Below are 10,611 nucleotides of genomic sequence, written 5' to 3' on the forward strand. Positions count from 1 at the left end.
CCAGAGAATCACCTACTGCGTAGAGCAGTATCTTTGACGTAGAAGTTGTCTCAGATTTACTCTGAACTCTGTTTTGAAACCTCTTCAGGCTGATTTTGGGGATTATTAGGAAAGAAAAATCCTAAAAATACAAAAGCAGGCTTATCAAGCTGAGGGAAAAACAGCAAGATGTTTTTGTGACAAAGGCTTCAGTATGTGAATTATGCATTACTGAAAACTGACTTCAAATCGTATGGGAGGAGGGAGATTTCTGTGCATCCAAATTCAAGCACAACAGGCACAAGCTGCACTGCAGGGAATTATATGCATTCCTGTACAAACACGATCAACTTGAGTATCTCACTCTGCTTTTTGCCCAAGTATTATTTTGTGTTACTCGTGAGAATTTGAGGCAAAACCCAGCAAAATAACCTCCTAACTCCTTGAAACTAGTCGTCATAAAATTCAGAAAGGGCTACTGAAACAATAAGAAAGCAGGAATAGTCTGGCTTCAGCCTCGCCTCTCTATTTCTGTCCGTGTTCCCACCCTGTGCCCATCACCATAGCAGCTGACTGCTCTTCTGTCGAACAGCAATCTTTGGGGCAACAGAGGCAGGAATATTGGTTTGGGTTTTTTTCCGCCCAGGGGGATCACAGTTTGCTGGATAAAAGCGGCAGATTTATACTTTAGAAATCATACAGGACAACCATAATGAACAATGCAATTCCCTGTTGTTTTCAAAGGTATGTTAATGAAGGTATGTTAATGAAGTAGCCACCCACAACAAAACTCACTGCTGCTTGTCCATGTCTTTACATTATAATTTTTTTTTTTTTTTTTTTTTTTCCCATTCCCACTGCTGTCTTACATATGCAAAAGTATCTCCCTGGGATCTGAGAAAAAAACGATGATTAGGGGGAAAAAAACAAAACAAAACAAAACAGAACAAAAAAACAACAAAAAGATTTCTTCAGCTTAAAATATTTCTTCTGACTTAAAGCTTTTGGAATCTGAAGAGCGATGAGCATGATTTTTAGAAACCACCCTGGCAACGTAGCTGTTATATAAGTTTCAATAGAAGCGCTAATCCCAGCACTGAACAGAAATGCCCCTGTCATGAAGCACTCAAAAACTACACCTACTGTTTATATTCTTGTGCCATGCATTGTATCGCATCCACTTATGTCTCTACAAAGCAAGCTCTTAAAACCAAGCGCCCGTAACTTTTTTGCCCCTCTGCTTATCTTCAGCACTGGATTCATTCACATTGCCACTAAGTGATCGTGCTGGTTTGTCTGTTAAAGGATGAAAGGTGTCCTGGAAAGAATTGCTCTTGTGTATCTTTTAAAAATAACAATAAACACGTAAGAAAATGTTTATTAGTCTGTAGTTTTCTTCTGGTATAATACAAACTCAAATTCTGACTACTTTGAAAGACTCCACGATTACTGAAGAGGAAGTGAAATTAGAATCATCACACAGAAAAAAAGAGATAGCAATTAAGAGGGATAGGAAATTCAATCAGACCGCTACAAGTGATTGTTTTTAATCCCAACTGAATTCCCACGCCTGACAAACAGACTGCAGAGAATCTTTTAGCTGAAGACAAATGTTCTCTATTCCTCCCATCATGTATGACACTGCAAAAAAAAAATCAAAACCCAAGACAGAAATATTTTCAGAGCAAAACAAACCACCTTTGAACCCTTATCTGTTATTCTGAAGCATCAAAGAATCAGAAATCAAATTTTTTAATACTTCCTATATACCGGTGCTGCGCAGCGACAAACATAATATATGCCAGATATATTTACACCACACACTTCACAACAGGAAACATGACCAGTGCAGAGAGCGCGTTCCATCAATTTACTGGAAACAGAAATTATTCACCTTTCAGTTTGCACATATTGATAAATAGGGTTTCCCTCAAACAACATGTTCTTCCTTTGGCATATGCGAGGCGCTCTCCTGAGATCAGCACCCGGAATTTACAAAATGGTTTGTGCATTTCCACCGCGGCGTCCCCTTGTAAAAGCCGAGAAAGGTCACAACGGCTGCGGCACCTTGCTGCCACTTTGGTTCCGTTTCGGATCACCCCATTTTCTGCCAGAACGAAGGAGCGTTACAGGACCGCAGGCGGGCGAGGAGGCCCCGGCAGCGGCTCCCGGGGTGCAGCTGCGGGCAGGGTCGGGGCGCAGAGCCCTGAGCTGTGCCCAGCCTCGGGGAGCTGCCCACCCCCTCGGCCGGCAGAAGCAACGCAACCACCCGGCAGCTGCACATTCCCCTCCATTCCTGCATCTTTTCGGTTAGGCCAGGCTATGCCGCTTTATCGAAGAAATGACTTGGTTCTGGATTTGAAGAGAGAGGGACGACTGATTTACCTGCAGATTTTCGGGACTGATCAACGGCCTGTAAATTGTGCTGGAGACTGGAGGAGCCAGGAGATGAAAAGGATCTTCACTGGATCATCTGGATCAACCAGCAAGCACCTGGCAGTGCTGGAACCGACTGCATCTGCCCGCCCATGCACAGCTTTGAATATTTACTGACTTTTACTCCTGAACCCCTTTTACTACTCAGTTCATCTATCTGACTACTGTTACAGGCCAAAACACATCATCAGGATAAAAACAGACATTGTGCTTCAATAATAAACACTGATCCTGGCATACGCCAAGAGAATTACAGAACTAATTAGAGGATCACAACATAATGCTCCACATACTAAACACAGCCAAGCAAGAGATGAGGAAAAGTGTTGGATTTTGAAAATAATTTGGTTTTGCAGAGTAGTTTCTTCTTTACTACAGCAACTGAACAACTTGAGTTGCCTTAGAAAAATACATCCCTATTTATCAGAAAAACATGACACACACGCATCCATTTTGCTGCAACTAACTCGTGGTCTTACTAGTCTCGTCCCTGTAAATTGCTCCACCTTTTGAAGCTATAAATGAAGTCAGCATCTTGTAATTTGAGCATTTAAACAAGAAAGGCTCAAGTTCTATTTCTAGCCTGATTTTCTTTGGGAGCTGAGAAACTCAGTTTGTGTAGGTTTTGAAGTTATGTAGATATTTACCTTTCCAGTGGTTTCCAAGGGAGGAGCTGTAAAGCTACTGTAGAAGGGCAGAGTCCCTGTCAGGGACCAAGACACACCGATCTACGAGCTCCATGCAAAACAGAAGAAAAGGAGTTTGGTTTTTAGTTTACTGCCCGAGGCAAGGAAGAGTGAATAGACATAGAAAACAGAGGAAGCGTAAGGAATAATGAGACACTCAAACCTGATATAAAGGCAGATTAATGGCCTGATGGCCTATTTACTCTAGGCACCATAGGAAGGTATAGCTTTAAAATAGAGGCTTAAATAAAGAGGTATTTTTGTGGCATTTACAGAAGGTTGGTACGGGAGAAAGCTCCTTTCTCCTGAAGCTGTACTGAGCTGCAGCTGATTGCTATCAATTCACATGTGCGCAAGTCAGGCAAACATCTCACAAGAGAAATAAAGTGACGCACTGAGGTGCAGATCTGGAACTTGACTGCACAGAGACAGCAGTCAAATACTACGTTTTCAGGGGAAATCTGGAAGAGAGAAGATGCAGAACGTGCACAGAATGAATGCCATTGTGTACGTTAAGAATATGATTAAGAAAGATCACAAAAAAAGCCAGAATTCTAGACATCCAGTCAGGATGAAAACTTGAGCTGGACATGATGACTGATGGCTTTGAATGTTTGACCAGTGAAAAAAGGTAAGGAAGGTAAGAACTAATGCTAATATTTGGCTAAGGAAAAGCAACTAGAAACTTTAAAGTTTCAAATTAATCGAAGAGGCAGGCATCAGCCTGGGAGTGGTGCAGGACGGAATCACAGAGGAGAACCCCAAGTTGTAAATGACTGGTGTAACTTTCTACTTCCAAAAATGTGACCATTACTAGACTAAGGAAAACTAAAACCAAAGAAAACCTAAGGATTTAGTGAAGAGAGTTAGCTCTTTATTCTATCAGCATTCAAGTTCTATTTGTAACAGACATGATTAATTCATCAATTAGTAAATGAGTTCAGTTAGTTCACAGTGTGTAATTAATTTATACTATTCTTAACAGGCACATCCTAATGTTGCTTTGTAATATTTTGCAAACTCAATTTAATTCATTAGACACAATGAGAAAAGGGGAACTTGAAGGCAGAAAACAAACCCGTAACAAAGACAGATGCAAAACTTACTGAGCTAATGCACAATGTAAACAGCAGTAAGCATCTGCCAGCAAGGTCCATTCCCTGCTCAGCACTGCTGACCATTCTGCATTAACTGTTTCACAGTTAAAACTGGGCTGAGATGACGGGTCCAGGAATGTGGCAGCTGCCAGCTCGTGATGGTGTCCCCACAGCCATTTCCTTGCACCTGGACTGGGTTTTCATTTTGCACTCCCCCCTTTCAATCCCTTGCAAATAGTTTCATCAAGAGACTCCTTTTCCATGGAACTACTTTGGATTTCTTTGTGGTTTTAATACTGGCCAAAGAAACTCACCCAAGATTATCCCTGAAATTGTCTACTGTAGCAACTGTGAAGGTTAAGAGGAGAACGCAGTCATGGTGATGACTGGGTAAGTATGTGCTAAGTAATGCCACCTGCAAAGGTCCTGATAAAGTACAGTTTAAAAAAAAAAAAGAAGAGTCTTTAAAGGTAAAACCTGATAGTCATTTGAATGCAGGCTGTACCTACATCTGCACACCACGGTCCGAGGGTGAAGCAGGAGCCAGCAGAAGAGCTCTGAACGGGTGTGGGACCGTGGGGTCAGGCAGCACGTACAGAATTGCACACACACCAGCGCGAAGGTGGGAGCAGCACCCTGTTAGATACGATCTGCCTCTCGGCAACAATGACTCTTTTAGCAGCTTCCTTTTCGGGCACCGAGAGAAAACAGCGAAGGACACACCATTAGCCAAGAAGGGAAATCCGCTGAACCATGATAATGTTAACAGAATACTATTAAGCCCTCATTAACAGGAAAATTAAGTTAGGTTTCTATCAATAACAAGCCAAAAGTTTTTCTCTTGTATCAGCGCAAAACACACACGACTGGAGCGTCGGGGAGCAGAGTCTTTCCGCTCCACGGGTGACACAGCACCGAGCAGTCAGACCTTGCTGCCTCTGCAGACGGCTGCCCGACGAGTGCCCCTTGCCACGAGACTAGGAGGCTGCAGGCGTCAGCCACGTGGCCTGTCTTTGTTCTGCCTAAATTCTGGCAGAATTTAGGTGCCTGGCGTGATGAAACTGTCTACTCAGTAGCTGCCTGGGCATCAGCACATGCTCTATCAGAGCCTGATACTGTCCGCTGTTCACGATCGACGGTGTCCCGCTTGGAGTGAGAGAACCTGCTTCTCACCTAGACTCTGCTGCAATCCACTTAGGCAAAAAGCAGCCTCAACATCATGTATGTCCCCGAAAGAGCCCAAACCCCACCAAAATCCACGCCAGGACCACAGCTCTTTCCAGAAGGAGGCTGCACAGAAGCACTAGTGCTCCTTTGCTGGAGTCTGGACGCTGAAGCACTTGCCCAGAAAGCAGGAGAACCCCTTTTTATGTCTTCTCAGCCTTCAGTTTCACACTACCCTCCAAAACCGGAGCAGCACAGATCCAACATGAGGCCCAACACCCCTCTGCAACGGTCATGCTGCTCCTGGTACCCAAACAGGTTTTTTCAGAGTTAACCTGAGCTTCCCTGTGCTCACTGCCATGTACACACACCCTCACGACGACTGATGCTGAAATCCTGGTCTAGCGCATCACTATCAAGGTCTCTCTGAAGTGTCTACCTCTATGCGGGTTATTTTGATTCTGAAATAATGAGAATTACATCATGGCTACACCCCTGCCACCTTCATAATACCAGAAGGGTTCCCCCCAGCCTTTTCAGTCTCATTCTGTCCCATTCCCATTCTGCTGAAAACTGAGCTTTACTTGGTGATCCAACACTTTTTTACAGCAGATGCAGGAAGCATTTCTTAATTCTGGCCTGGGCAGTGAGTTCCACACCCACCTGAGGGCAAAATCCAGTCCAGAGACACCAACAAGGCATCTATGTGCTTTAAAAAAAATAACAAAAACCAGCTCAGTACTGGGTATTTTGAGAGAGAGAGTATGTTGCATGTACAAGGGGCACAGCTAAGCAGCTCTTTGATCTGAATCCTAAAATACACAATATTTCCTGTGCTACTTCTGCTTTTCCATGGAAAACTGGTAATATTCTGGATTAAAGTTTGTGTATGGGGGGAAAAAAAAAATTACAACAATTTTGGAAATGGTTACAAGGTAACACAGAAAGAAAACAAAATTGATCCAGACTACAGTATGGCACTGAAATAAGACAAAGAATTAATATGATTACCTTTGAGGTACTGTCATTTGAAACAAACTGTAGCAGAACTGTTAACAGTGGCTTGTTAATTCTATTACTAATCATTACATCACACTTTAAGACCCCTTAGGGATTTCCTTCCTAACAGCCCCTGCTTTATCTGCATTTTTTTCAGGAAAAAAAAAATTACAGTAACTTACACTACAAGGGAGTAATTGTGTCAGGGGGTTGGTGAGGAATATATTCACTTACATTTCCAGATTGAAGCAGTCCTCTGTTTACTGTACTCTGTAAAACATCAAACAAACAGAACTCATCCTGCTTTCAAGGGCCATGAAAGTTGTATTAAGGTTTCCAGTTAAGATGAGGATAATGTCTATCCTGTGGGGATGTGACAAGATAGGCTAATATAGCTAAAATAACTGAAGTAAATATGCAAGCTACACTGTACAGACCTATAAAATAATGCAGACACAAAGCAAGAAGTCAGAAGTCTGACAGACATGGGAATACGGATTATGAAACTGTGAAAATTCATTTAAAGCTGTATAATTACACCCACACAACAAATACTTCTTTTTCTTCTCCTTAAGCGTATCTCCCTCATTTCAAGTGTCACTATTACTAATACACTGCCTCGTACCCTTGCCTTTCCTTAAATCTCATCTCTTTCGGAGGGGTCCAGTACCCCAGTCCCAGTTATTCTCAGACACAGAGGAACAGAGGGGAAGGACTGGCTATGACGTCCCAGTCAAAGCAGTCTTTTTTTCTCCCCAAATCCACAGTATTGCATCCTAAAAGAGGGATGCTGAGCACGCCTGCTGCATTCCTGCCAGCACTGTCTGGTCTTTGAAACACCCTGTGGAGAAGATTTTCAACATACCATGAATCCTGCACAACTCTGCCTCTGACCCTTCCTGTTAGGGACTCCTGAGCAATGGGCTTCATCTCATTAACTCAGTGGTTTTTAGGAAACTACTTTTTCCTGCCAGTTTTTAAACCCAGAGGAATTTTCTAGATGTGCAGTGACAGTGCATGAGTAATGGCTCCCTCATTAAACTACCAGGGAGTCATAAAACAAAACAAATTGTTCAGCTTCCCAGTGTTTTTCCGATTTGCTTTCCCTTTCCAAGCCTTGTAGTGCTCACAAACATCCAAACTATCCGAGTGACGTCATTTATAGTCAGAATCCTTAAAGGAAACAACATGTCCTTTGCATGTTGCTCAATCCTCTGGTATTCTTGCAGTCATTTATTTTTGCCCCAGGGTAGTTTCAAGTGGGTTTATTTTTTTAAAATCAAGAGCTAGCTGTGCCCACGTGAATCGTATGCCTCCGAAGTCCGCCATCAAAAGCTCGTCTGGCACGAGAGAAGGAGCCGTGCTATGTTTGCTGCTGCCTGGCAGTCCTCAGTACGTCTCCTGTCTTCGTGCCAAACGCTCTCCGTGCCCACGGCCGAAAAGCAGGGTGGTGCAGTGCGGGAAGCCGGAGGGATGTGAAAGACGAGAACAAACCCCGCTCTCCCACGGCAGGGCTTCGCATCTGCTGCTGCAGCAGCCACGCTTGCCGTTCCCCTCCTGCGCTTGAAAAGCGGTCCTCTGTTGGGAAACAAGATAGTCAGCCCAAAATTGGGAATACAGCTTTGCTTTATGTTCGCCACAGGGCAGGCTCGGGTCAGGAAATCACTCTACCTCTTCTCAACAGAGGCTGGTAGCTGTGTTTCTAGAGTGCCTTTGATGTCAGCAGGTTAACAGGTTCTTCATATCCCATTTTGAAATACTATACAACATACAGTCCGACAATTCAAGGAATACTTCGGAAGGCCACAATTTCTGCAGTAGTTTGTGAAGAAGAGAGAAGACTTAGTCTCCTGTGTTTCCATTCGGGATGAAGAAGTTTGTACTCAGTGCTGATAACAGATGTACCTTCCTACCCAACACGGTACCCACCATTTCAGAAACTAAATCCTGTAAATGTCTTTTTGTATCCACCTCCAGCATGCCCGGTATCTTGTACAGTAACTCAGATTTTGAAGAATGTCAACAGCCAAAGATGCGAACAGGCCCACATTTTTAAAAACAGAAGAAAAAAACCTACAAAGTGGAACAAGACAACAAACTCAACCCTGGGAGATGAAGAGCTTTGAGAATATTTCTATTTAACATTTATTTTTTGTAAGATTGCAAAAATGCTAACAAACTACCACAGCTTTCAAAATAATCCTTTGAAGTGCACTTGTAATTGCCACATTATATACAGCAAAGGAAGGACTGAATAAAGTCAGTGTAAGGTGACCTGAGTCCAGTGTTCAGTGCTTTTACTGAAACTTCAGTTCTTTTGCCTACACAAAATCTGGGAGCTGCAGAATGAAAACCACTGCAGAAAGCCCAAACATCTCACGCCACTGAGATTTTAATTCTGTCTTTTAATGAGCAGCTGAAAGCAAAGGAGTGAGACCAACTGGGAGCTCCAGACCAGGGTTCCCAATGTATGTGGCAAAGTGGTGAGTAGATCCATTAAACGGACCAAGCTCCCCGACCTTGCAGATTTCTCCAGGCCAGGGGTAGAAAACAAAACAGCTGAATGCTTATTCCCTTGTAGAGGGAACCCCTAGCACCCCACCCTCTGTCTATCTCCAAGTCAGTGGTTCTTATACTGGGGAAAAATCAACAGCTTTTTTTGCCTGAGACACAAAAAGTAGAGTGAGTAAAGTCAGCAAGAGACTGCCTGAGCAAAAGTTGAGCCAAGACCCCAGCCTATAGCCCCGGGGATGTTAAAGAGCCTCACTGCTAATGATTTCACTCCGAGTTAAGTATTCAAACACCTCTAAGGACTCAGGTTGTCAGAATTTGCCTCTTTACATTGCTATATAATTGGCAACAGAGATGGGAACAACTTGCCAGCTTAGCTTGTCACATCATCGCTACGAAAGAGTGTGGAGGTACCGACGAGAAATGAGGATTTTCGTCAGGACTGAAATACATAGCAGACACTGTGGCAGATGGCACTGGGTGAACTGAAATGGAATTGGAAAGTTCAGGGTATTTTAGAGAAGGTTCATTTAAGACTAAACAAGGTAACACCTTAAGAAATACGGAATAGTGAAGAGAGACAAAAAAGCACTCCTATTCATCCTTCTCCTGAGATACGGAGACGCTCAATGAACTACACCGATTATAAATATTTAGGCATTTACATTATGGTCACAACTGACCACCGATTGGTCACAATACATTGGCATCTGCCCAAACACACATAAAGCCACCACTGCCCTACGTGGTTTGCAGTCCAAAAGGTGAGGGAATCTCTTTGCATTCACTGAAGTGTAAAGCGCAGATGAAGTGTGGACCTCACAAGATTACGCCAAAGGTCAGGACCTGCAAATGGTTAAGAAATCCAAGTCTCTGGATAGATAATGAAAACATCCAAGATTATTAGATTAGTTAGTATGAAAGAGTAGGAATAAGCTCTCAAATCTTTGGTAACTGTCCTCTGTAAGGACTCCACTGCCTCTCCCCAAACTCTTTGGTACTGGCTGCTGTTAGAGACTTTACTGGAGCAGACAGGCCACAAGTCTGAGGCTCTGCTGGCCCCCTGCTCCTCAGATACAACTCAGCTCTGTAGCTTAACATTTCAGAAACAAGCACGCTGCTGAGACAGAGTTTGGACAGAGTTTCCAAAGCTGCAGGGCCCATCAGGCCAGCTGAGAGCTTCTCATTAAAAATAGCAACAAGAAACAAAAAAACCAACCTCTTTTCCAGGCGGTGAATGACACTAGCATGACACTGACAACTTTCAGGATGAGGTCACCTCCGCTTCCCTTCAGAAATGGAGCTAGCAAGTACAATTAACAATAATTAAAAACTCCTTTCACAAAGGGACACTATACTTTTAGTAGCTCTGTTGAAGCCTAATCAAAAGCATCACAACGGGCTTGTTATTTTTTTTAAACCGATATACAATAAAAGACAGAAAGTAACTGGCAATTAAGAACAGAAACCCAACATTCTTAGGTGTTGCAGTATAAATTGCTCAAAATGCTCAAAGTATAAATTGTCCCCTATTTACCTAGAAGAATAACTATTTATTACTTAGCCACCACAAAACATAACCAAAAATTTTATTTAAAAAAAAAGAAAGCTTAATGGCTAAAGAAATGTGCTCATGACACTGAAACTTATATGGGAAGTGCAAGCAATAAGCTGTAATCACACTCATGAAAAGTTATTGGCTTTGGGTCTAATGATTTTCTTCTGCACAGGGTTCCAGC

The 10,611-nt window shown here is 42.9% G+C and overlaps 1 protein-coding gene across 1 annotated transcript in view; it reads right to left on the reverse strand.

The window, feature by feature from the left end:
* LOC104368568 (endonuclease domain-containing 1 protein) overlaps positions 1–10,611 on the reverse strand; it is a 176,523-nt gene that overhangs the window by 54,391 nt on the left and 111,521 nt on the right. The window lies entirely within an intron of this gene.

The sequence above is a fragment of the Tyto alba genome, unplaced genomic scaffold (genome assembly GCF_018691265.1).
Source record: "Tyto alba isolate M040663 unplaced genomic scaffold, T.alba_DEE_v4.0 Super-Scaffold_2, whole genome shotgun sequence".
Taxonomy (NCBI): Eukaryota; Metazoa; Chordata; class Aves; order Strigiformes; family Tytonidae; genus Tyto; species Tyto alba.